General features: G+C 41.5%; 3 non-coding genes across 3 annotated transcripts; 1 reads left to right on the plus strand and 2 right to left on the minus strand.

Moving 5' to 3' along the window:
• Positions 1-5929: 5929 nt before the first annotated feature.
• On the minus strand, positions 5930-6001 carry trnav-aac (transfer RNA valine (anticodon AAC)). Its single transcript has one exon. It is a non-coding gene; the product is annotated as a tRNA-Val (tRNA).
• A 2246-nt stretch (positions 6002-8247) lies between these two features.
• trnav-aac (transfer RNA valine (anticodon AAC)) lies at positions 8248-8320 on the minus strand. The gene has a single exon. It is a non-coding gene; the product is annotated as a tRNA-Val (tRNA).
• Positions 8321-8561: 241 nt separating this feature from the next.
• On the plus strand, positions 8562-8633 carry trnad-guc (transfer RNA aspartic acid (anticodon GUC)). The gene has a single exon. It is a non-coding gene; the product is annotated as a tRNA-Asp (tRNA).
• Positions 8634-10919: the final 2286 nt, after the last annotated feature.

Genomic DNA, 10919 nt, shown 5'->3' on the forward strand with positions numbered 1-10919 from the left:
GTAAACTGCAAGAAAAGGGCCAATTTTTAGAGATGTTACAGTAATTTACTGAGACATTCCACAACTGTACATACTGTACTGTAAGTTTGAGGGACACAAATGATAGTACCACTTACCGGTTTGTGTTCTTGAATGTCTGACAATGGAGGCCACAGAGAACCTGCTTATATTTGGTTGACACGTAGTCCTGCTTCCCTCATACTCATTCCATGAACCAGAACATGGTGGTATGATTGTTGCTCTAATTCATTGGAAAGATGATCTCTTCGTTCTTCCTCCTCCTATCCTCTCTCCTCCTCCTCTTTCCTCTCTAAGTTCTACTTCTTCCTCCCTCCTCTCTTCCGCCCGTTATTCTCCTCCTCCTCCTCCTCCTCCTCCCGTCTCTTCTTCCTCCTCCTCCTCTGTCTCTTCCTCCTCTGTCTCTTTCTCCTCCTCCTCCTCCTCCTCTTCCTCTTCTTCTCTTCTTCCTTCCTCTTCTTGTCGTCCACGTCCACGTCCACGTCACGTCCACGTCCACGTCCACGTCCACGTCCACGTCCAGCTCCACGTCACTCCCGTTCCACCTTCTCTCCTGCCCTCACATTGTGAAAATCAACATCCCATTTGGATTTGACCTGGCTTTATATCCCCATTACTGATGGTGTGCAACACATTACTGATTTGAAACAGGTGTGTTAAATTTTGAGTGCTTGTGTGTTACCGATGACAACAGTGTGTTACTTTTGGGGCTTGTTGTGCCATTCTGAGTTGAAGTGCACCAAATGCTACATGTGCTTTTTGAATGACAATGTGTTTACAGTTTTGCACAAAGAGCGATTCCGATTTGCTAGCTGTGTCTAACCACATGAGAAGTGTTTAAAGTTCTACAAACTGTGTGCTTCAATCAATAAGTGGTTTGTACACTTGCAACTTTGGTTTGCGCATGAATTTTAGTGTTTTAGCAACTCAGAAATACTGTAATGTTACAAATCAACTTTTATTCATTGTATCATCACCATTAATTATGATATCATCACTATTCATCCCTTCTCTCCAAAGCCAGGAGCATATATGGCCATATTCATTGCTCAAGCAAAGCCAGCAACAGATTACATGAGCTCCAAACAAGTAGACCATCCCCCAGCACACGCTCATAACAGATGAAAAACAAAGGTGGAACAATACGTTCTACATGCCTCCAGCGGCTGGTGGAGCAGCGCAGGGCTTGGCATTCTAACATGGGTAAAGATTCTACAATCATCTTCCAAATGAGTGGGGGTTAGCATCAGACATGCTCACTGTTCTTAGTCCTTTGAGAGAGGTCACACGGGCGCCCTCAAAACCAGCGCCTCCATCTCTGAGGGCATCCCCCTCCTTTTTTTTTCATAAACTGTAGATTCTATAAAGCTACTCTGAGATAGTCATTTATTTTTTAAATTTGAATTTTTTCACAAAAGAAATAAAATGCATGTGGCAAAAACACCTCTCTGATCATACAGTATACTGTCTATTGTGTAAAGGCATACCTGACACATCTAAAATATTGCAGTTTCTGTAATTCAGCTGATGATAGAGTTTTTTTTGTCATTGTGTTATGATTGACTAAATGTCCTGTTGGAAGAGAACGTGTGTTAGTGTTGGAATATTATTGTATTTGAAACATGTTTGCAGTGTTTGTTGTTGTTGACTAGTGTGTAGTGTAGTGTATTATTGTATTTTGAAAATTAGTTTTGGAGTTTAGTTTTACAATGTGGGATTTTGAGCACGAAATTAACTGTTTTACCAGTTGGTGTGTTTGGTGTTGTGTTGGTGTAATCTATGTAAAAAGTTGATGTCATATTGAATAGTGATGATGTCATAATGAATAGTGATGATGACATAATGAATAGTGATGATGTCATAATGAATAGTGATGATGACATAATGATGTGTATATGCATTAATCAAAAAGAAATGTTAGTATATGTGCAGTTATGTGTAGCCGCCTTACTGAAGGAAGCGTTTGGTCTGGAAAAAGAGCCGCTTGGACAGGTCCCACCGGACCCCAACCCAAACCCAAGCCTGGTGATGGTCCACGAGCCATTGTGTGCAGATTTCATTGTTACAGTGACTGTGTTGACATTCTGCGCCCGCGCTAGAGAGCCTCGACAGATGAAAGTCAGAGACTTGACCGTCTCACTCTTCCTGGATCACACTGCCAAGATAGCGAGGGCTCGGGCTGCTTTCAACGAGGTCAGACGCCAACTTCGTGGCATTGTCGGTGCTCGATATGGGCGATTCATCCAGCGCGACTTCGCATCACATACAACGGTGTTGAGAAACTTTGTTTCTGCGGATGAAGCCAGCGACTATGTCAAAACTTGATTTCTGGGTGCGCTCTAGTAGCTTTCAGATTTTTGTTCTATTATCCTTAGTTTGTGGACTCACCAGACTTATTTATCTACATGTTTCCAGGTATTTTTTTTAGTATGTTTTCAGGTTTTTCTGGCTTGCTACACTAACTAGGTTAGTGTCACTGTTTGTTTATAGCAGGTATTTTTTTTCCTTCAATCTTACTGTATGTGATTAACATTATATATATATTTTGTATTTTGTCCTTCAGATATGATCAGCACTACCTCATTTTATGCTTTTCCATCTGATAGTACAGGACTGAGGGCCCTACTATTATTTGTCATTTTGCATTTTACGTGCTTTACTATATTCATGTGCATACTGTTAAACAGTGTTGAGATCGGCGGGAGTTTTTTTCTCTCTTACCTTTGTCTATTCTCATGGTCTCCCGCGTTGTTCAACGCTATTGTGACAACTTTGGTTATTGTGGGAAACACTGCTGTCTCCTGTGTTCTATGGTTATATGGGGACTTTGGGTGTATTTGTGTTTGGGGTATAGTTGGGGGGTGGGTGGTGTCTCTATGACCATTTTCATTTTTTTATGTTATTTTGTATTTACATGGTTAATGGCATTATAGATCCCAGCATGGCTGGGTCAGGCACATCTCTCAGATTTATCAGTTGGAAAATCAGAGGTATGGGAATCCTGTTAAGCGATCTACTAAGGTTTGCGCACTTGAAACGTTTAAACTCTGATATAGTATTCTTGCAGGAGACTCACCTTCGCGTCAAAGATCACCGTAGGTTACATTGCCCTGTGGTGGCTCAAGTTTTCCACTCAAATTTTAATTCAAAAGCTAGAGGAGTCGCCATTTTAGTTAGCAGAAAAAGTTCAGTTCTCATCCACTGATGTTGTTGCTGATAGGAATGGCAGATACCTCATGGTTGCTGGTACTCTTTTCACAAAAGAGGGTTTTGTTTGTAAATGTAAATGCCCCAAACTTCGATGATGTTGAATATGCTTACAGATTGCTGAGTAACATTCCCTCTGAATACACACCTGCTGATCTTCAGTGGGGATCTAATTTGTGTTTTTGACCCAATCTTGGATCGTTCTAATCCTCGAAATCTGACTCAATCTGCTATGTCTATAACATTCTCTGATTTTATGAAACGGAATGGTCTTGTTGATCCATGGAGATCTCGTAAACCCCACCATTAAAAAATTCTCTTTCTTTTCCCAGGGCATCATTCATATTCTAGGCTTGATTACTTTTTATTGACAGTACGCCTAATGCAAGTGTAATTTCCTCTGACTATTTAGGTATTGTAATATCTGACCATTCACCTTTATTATTAGATATGCAACTTTCTACCTATAAACGTAGCCCACCTCTTTGGAGATTTAACTCTCTTCTATTGGCAGACAAAGAATTTTGATGTGTATATGCAGAAATCTAAAAAAAAGTTGATGTGCATAAGCATTAATTTACACAAAAGTTGATGCGTATATGCGTTAATCAAAAAGAAAGTTGATGCATAAATCTAAAACTAAGTTGAGTGTGTAGACATTAATGAAAAAGAAAGTTGATGTCATAATGAATTGTGATGATGACATAATGAATAGTAGGGATGAGCGAGTACAGCATTATCTGTATCTGTATATGTTTACCACATGAATTATCTGTATCCGTACTCGGACTGGGCGGGGGCCTAACCCGGAAGTGGTCAGATTTAACCAGGAAGTGGTCGGGTTCTCTTGAAATGTGCGGGGCTGATTGAAAACTATTTACATGACAGCATCGAGCTTTAGATCAATAGTGTTGTCATGGTAACTAACAAACTATATACAGAGAACGTTTTGCAACAATGAATACAACACATGCGGTTGCAATTATGAAGTAAAATGTAATGAACAAGAGTTTTTCATATTCAGTATAACTTTCTTTTTTTTAACTCAAATTTTTTTTATGATCAGTGTGATTTTTTTGGTTTTGGTTCTTTTTTATTGTTTTTATTTCCACAACAGGTATGTGTGTGTGTGTGTGTGTGAATAAGAGAGAGACACAGAGAGAGAGAAAGAAAGAGAGAGATAGGGCGGGTGCAGCTGACAGTAAAAAAAAAATCTCCGATGGCAGAGACGCAACGGGAGTTGCATTTAAACCAAGCAGCATGTCTGAAACCCACGTTCACCAGAAATCTACCGGGAACTATGTAAGGACTACAAACCCCACGTTCACCAGGAATCTACTGGTTACTATGTAAGGACTACAAACCCCACGTTCACCAGAAATCTACTGGTAACTATGTAAGGACACAAACCCCACGTTCACCAGAAATCTACTGGTTACTATGTAAGGACTACAAACCCCACGTTCACCAGAAATCTACTGGTTACTATGTAAGGACTACAAACCGAAGTTAAAAACAAACCTGAAGCTGAAGAAACCCTAAACGTTAAAGGAACAGATCCGCAGACTTGATTGACTGACGGAGCGAGAGAGAGAGAGAGAGAGAGAGAGAAGAGAAGAGAGAGAGAGAAGAGAGAGAGAGAGAGAGAGAGAGAGGAGAGAGAGAGACATTTTTAAAGAATGTATTATAGTGGGATATACTCAAGAAAGACAAAGGTTTTACAAAAGATTTGAGAATGATCCTGCTATCAAAGATATGTTTTCAGTGACGATATGATCACCTACTTCAGGATCCAGGAACGTAGGCAGACGGCAGGAACCTAAGACGCATCCAAGAATGTAAAACATCAACTATGAGGCTAGGAAGTTGAGATTCAGGTAATTTAATTCTATTCAATTTTATTTATATAGCGCCAAATCACAACAACACTTATCTCATTGCGCTTTTCATAAAAGAGCAGGTCCAGACCATCTTCTGTGATGTTATTTACAGAAACCGGAAAATCCCCCCAAGAGCAAGCACTAGGCGAAAGAGGCAAGGAAAAACTGAGCCAGAACTACCTTTAAGCTTCATCAAAGAGGAAAGTCTCAAGCCTACTCTTAAATGTGGAGATGGTGTTCTGCCTCCTGAACCCAAACGGGAACCTGGTGAGGAGCTTGATAGCTGAACACTCTGGCTCCCATTCTACTTTGGAGACTTTAGGAACCACAAGGAACCTGCATTCTGGGAGCGCAGTGCTCTGGTGGGGTAATAGGTAGGTAATGAGCTCTTTAAGATAAGATGGTGCTTGAACATGAAGAGCTTTGTAGGTGAGAAGAAGGATTTTAAATTCTATTCTGGATTTTACAGGAAGCCAATGCAGAGAAGCCAAACCAGGAGAGATGTGTTCTCTTTTCCTGGTTCCTATCAGAACACGTGCTGCAGCATTCTGGATCAGCTGAAGAATCTTTATGGACTCTTTTAAGCAGCCTGATAATAAAGAATTGGAGTAATCCAGCTTAGAAGTAACAAATGCGTGGACTAGTCTTTCTGCATCAATTTTCGACAGGATATTCCTGAATCTCTGAATGTGATGACTACTGCACTGGGGAAACTTCGGCAGGCCTGGCCACGATTTCACGTCAGGGAGATTTTTCCGTGAATGTCATGGAGAGTTTAACTTCGCAGAGTTTGATTGTGCGAAGTCAATACAAACAAAGAAATGTGTTTCCGCCCTGTTTCGAACAGGGGACCTTTCGCGTGTTAGGCGAACGTGATAACCACTACACTACGGAACTGACGAAATTCATTTATTTTGCATATTTGTGGGAAAATGCACCATTTTTATTTTACTGCAAATGTTCAAAAAGCTACAAAATAGAGATTTTAAACTAGATTCAGTCACAGATGCTTTGTCATGGATTTGAATGATAGCAAATATGTAGTAAACCTAAATATTTCTACATGCATTGACTGTGGTCTGAATGTTGGAATAGCGCCACCTATTTCTTGATGTGCCAAATATTAAGCGTGGGCATTCCTCGTTATTATAATGGACAGTATCTCCGCCTGTCACGCGGAAGATCGGGGTTCGTTTCCCCGACGGGGAGAGATTTTTACCAGCTAACCAATGCAAGGCCTCGAGGAAGTCCCGGCGAACGCGTGGGACTACTCGGGAAAGTGGGCCTTGGCTCAAGCTGTGTTCAGCATGGAAGGAGAACTCCTGATCCTAAATGGGAATGTTTTCAAGCGATTGAAAGAGCACAACTACAACGTCGGACGTGACAAAACGTCACAGGTGCCGCAGGAGTTGGGAGAGTGTCAAGTCTAGCCACCTTGGAATTCCATTTATGCTCTTTGCAGACTATGTGGTTCATTTGGCTTTATCAGGCATTGATCTACAGCTTCCACTGGGGTGAATCATGAGGGGAAAGCGTGCCTGGCTCAGGCTGTGTTCAGCATGGGAGGAGAACTCCTGACCCTAAATGGGAATATCGTCAAGCGATGGAAAAAGCATATCTACTGGACATGAACAGCACCTCACAAGGCGCAGCAGAAGGTGGGAGAGTGTCAAGTCTGGGCACCTTATAATTCCTCTTCTGCTCTTTCCAGATTATGTTGTTCTGTGGGCTTCATCAAACAGTGATCTACAGCACCCACTGGGGCAGATTGAAGTCCAGTGTCAAGCATTCGTAATCAAAGTCAGCCCCTCCAAATCTCAAAGCTCAGGATTTCTCCCATCGGGTTGGGAGTCAATTGCTGTCCAAGTGAAGACGTTCTTGTATTTCAAAAGCTTATTTTAAACAGTGCAACTTGTTCCAACCAAAAAACCACAATACTACTGAAACTTTGGGATGGTCGCCTCCGCCTCTCCACGGAAGACTGGGTTTTATTTCCCGATGGGGAGATCTGTCTACCAGCTGCTAATTATTCCCAAGGCTAAATCGACACTAGTATCATCTGCCAGAGTAGTTTGGATACGAGGCCCAACCATAGCAAAAGATATGACATTTTTTAAGAATGTATATAGTGGATATACTCCAAGAAAGACAAAGGTTTTACAAAAGGATTGAGAATGATCCTGCTATCAAAGATATGTTTTCAGTGACGATATGATCACCTACTTCAGGATCCAGGAACGTAGGCAGACAGCAGGAACCTAAGACGGATCCAGAATGTAAACATCAACTATGAGGCTAGGAAGTTGAGGTTCAGGTAATTTAATTCAATTCAATTTTATTTATATAGCGCCAAATCACAACAACACTTATCTCATTGCGCTTTTCATAAAAGAGCAGGTCCAGACCATCTTCTGTGATGTTATTACAGAAACCGGAAAATTCCCACCAAGAGCAAGCACTAGGCGAAAGAGGCAAGGAAAAACTGAGCCAGAACTACCTATAAGCTTCATCAAAGAGGAAAGTCTCAAGCCTACTCTTAAATGTGGAGATGGTGTCTGCCTCCTGAACCCAAACGGGAACCCGGTGAGGAGCTTGATAGCTGAACACTCTGGCTCCCATTCTACTTTTGGAGACTTTAGGAACCACAAGGAACCCTGCATTCTGGGAGAGCAGTGCTCTGGTGGGGTAATAAGGTACAATGAGCTCTTTAAGATAAGATGGTGCTTGAACATGAAGAGCTTTGTAGGTGAGAAGAAGGATTTTAAATTCTATTCTGGATTTTACAGGAAGCCAATGCAGAGAAGCCAAACCAGGAGAGATGTGATCTCTTTTTCTGGTTCCTATCAGAACACGTGCTGCAGCATTCTGGATCAGCTGAAGAATCTTTATGGACTCTTTTAAGCAACCTGATAATAAGAACTGGAGTAATCCAGCGTAGAAGTAACAATGGTACGTGGACTAGTTTTTCAGCATCAATTTTCGACAGGATACTCCTGAATCTCTGAATGTGATGACTACTGCACTGGGGAAACTTCGGCAGGCCTGGCCACGATTTCACATCAGGGAGATTTTTCCATGAATGTCATGGAGAGTTTAACTTCGCAGAGTTTGATTCTGCGAAGTCAATACAAACAAAGAAATGTGTTTCCGCCCTGTTTCGAACAGGGGACCTTTCGCGTGTTAGGCGAACGTGATAACCACTACACTACTGAAACTGACGAAAAGCATTTATTTTGCATATTTGTGGGAAAATGCACCATTTTTAGTTTACTGCAAATGTTCAAAAAGCTACAAAATAGAGATTTTAAACTAGATTCAGTCACAGATGCTTTGTCATGGATTTGAATGATAGCAAATATGTAGTAAACCTAAATATTTCTACATGCATTGACTGTGGTCTGAATGTTGGAATAGCGCCACCTATTTGTTGATGTGCCAAATATTAAGCTTGGGCATTCCTCGTTAGTATAATGGACAGTATCTCCGCCTGTCACGCGGAAGATCGGGGTTCGATTCCCCGACGGGGAGATTTTTCTACCAGCTAACAATGCAAGGCCTCGAGGAAGTCCCGGCGAACGCGTGGGATACTCGGGAAAAGTGGGCCTTGGCTCAAGCTGTGTTCAGCATGGAAGGAGAACTCCTGATCCTAAATGGGAATGTTTTCAAGTGATTGAAAGAGCACACTCCTGGACGTGAACAAAACGTCACAAGGTGCTGCAGGAGAGTGTGAGAGTGTCAAGTCTAGCCACCTTGGAATTCCATTTATGCTCTTTGCAGACTATGTGGTTCATTTGGCTTTATCAGGCATTGATCTACAGCTTCCACGGGGTGAATCATGAGGGGGAAAGCGTGCCTTGGCTCAGGCTGTGTTCAGCATGGGAGGAGAACTCCTGACCCTAAATGGGAATATCGTCAAGCGATGGAAAAAGCATATCTACTGGACATGAACAGCACCTCACAAGGCGCAGCAGAAGGTGGGAGAGTGTCATGTCTGGGCACTTATAATTCCTCTTCTGCTCTTTCCAGTTATGTTGTTCTGTGGGCTTCATCCAACAGTGATCTACAGCGCCCACTGGCACATGGGGCAGATTGAAGTCCAGTGTCAAGCATTCGTAATCAAAGTCAGCACCTCCAAATCTCAAAGCTCAGGATTTCTCCCATCGGGTTGGGAGTCAATTGCTGTCCCAAGTGAAGACGTTCTTGTATCTCAAAAGCTTATTTCAAACAGTGCAACTTGTTCCAACACAAAAATCACAATACTACTGAAACTTTGGATGGTCGCCTCCGCCTCTCACACGGAAGACTGGGGTTTTATTTCCCGATGGGGAGATCTGTCTACCAGCTGCTAATTATTTTCTTTATTATCAGGTTGCTTAAAAGAGTCCATAAAGATTCTTCAGCTGATCCAGAATGCTGCAGCACGTGTTCTGATAGGAACCAGGAAAAGAGATCACATCTCTCTGGTTTGGCTTCTCTGCATTGGCTTCCTGTAAAATCGAGTTTAGAAGTAACAAATGCATGGACTAGTTTTTCTGCATCATTTTTAGACAGGATATTCCTGAATTCCTGAATGTAATGTAATTACTACTTCACTATGGAAATTGATTTTTGCAATATTACATCGGTGAAAAAAAGCAGCACTAATAATCTAATAACACCTACAGAGATAAGTCCTTTGTCTGAGGCAATTAGACAACTGAACTCTAAATCCTGACTCAAAATCCTCAAATAAGCTGTTGCTATGCAAAAGTCACACAGCTGTTTGGGGACTGCTTTCTCAAGAATCTTAGAGAGAAATGGAAGGTTGGACATAGGTCTGTAGTTGTCTAAAACATCTGGATCAAGGTTGGGCTTTTTCAGAAAAGGTTTAATTACAGATACTTTAAAGTGCTGTGGTACATAGCCTGTAAGTAAAGACAGATTGGTTATAGCTAGTAGAGAACTGTTGACTAAGGGTAAAACTTGTTAAGGTTGGGTAGGGTCTAATAGGCAGGTGATGGTTTAGATGAAGAAATATTGAATTAAATTGATAAAGATCAAGTGAAGCAAAGCAGTCTAAACATGTGTCTGGTTTTACAGCTGTTTCTAAGGTTCCTGACTTTAGAGATAAGTCAGTGCCAGTTAAAGGCAGGTCTTGGTGAATTTTCCTTCTAATTGTTATAATTTTATCATTGAAGAATCTCATAAAGTCGTAAATGCTTAAAGCTATGGGAATGCTTGGCTCAGTAGGGCTGTGACCTTGCATCAGCCTGGCTACAGTGCTGAAAAGGTACCTGGGGTTGTTCCTATTTTCCTCTATTAATGACGAGTAGTACGCTGCTCTGGCATTACGGAGGGCCTTCCTATACGTTTTAAGACAACCTGCCAAATTATACGAGAATCTCCAGTTTGGTGGAACGCCACTCTCTCTTCTCAAGTTTCCGCGATATTTGCTTTAAATTGCTAGTTTCAGTGTTATACCATGGAGCAAACCTTCTTGGTTTCATCATCTTCTTTTTTAGAGGGGCAACAGAGTCAAGTGTCATTCGCAGCGAGCTGCTGCACTATCAACAAAATGATCGATATGGGAGGGACCGAATTAGCATAGGAGTCCTCCGTTACTTTGTGACTTGGGAATGATTAAATGCTAATGGAATCGCATCTTTCAATTTTGCTACAGCACTATCAGATAGACATCTTGTATAGAAGTTTTTACCTACTGGCGTGTAGTTCAGCAGAATAAACTCAAAAGTTATCAAACAGTGGTAAGATAAAAAGGGATTCTGTGGGAACACTATCAAATGTTCAATTTCAACACCATACACCAGAACAAGA

The sequence above is a fragment of the Etheostoma spectabile genome, unplaced genomic scaffold, assembly GCF_008692095.1.
Source record: "Etheostoma spectabile isolate EspeVRDwgs_2016 unplaced genomic scaffold, UIUC_Espe_1.0 scaffold00570061, whole genome shotgun sequence".
Taxonomy (NCBI): Eukaryota; Metazoa; Chordata; class Actinopteri; order Perciformes; family Percidae; genus Etheostoma; species Etheostoma spectabile.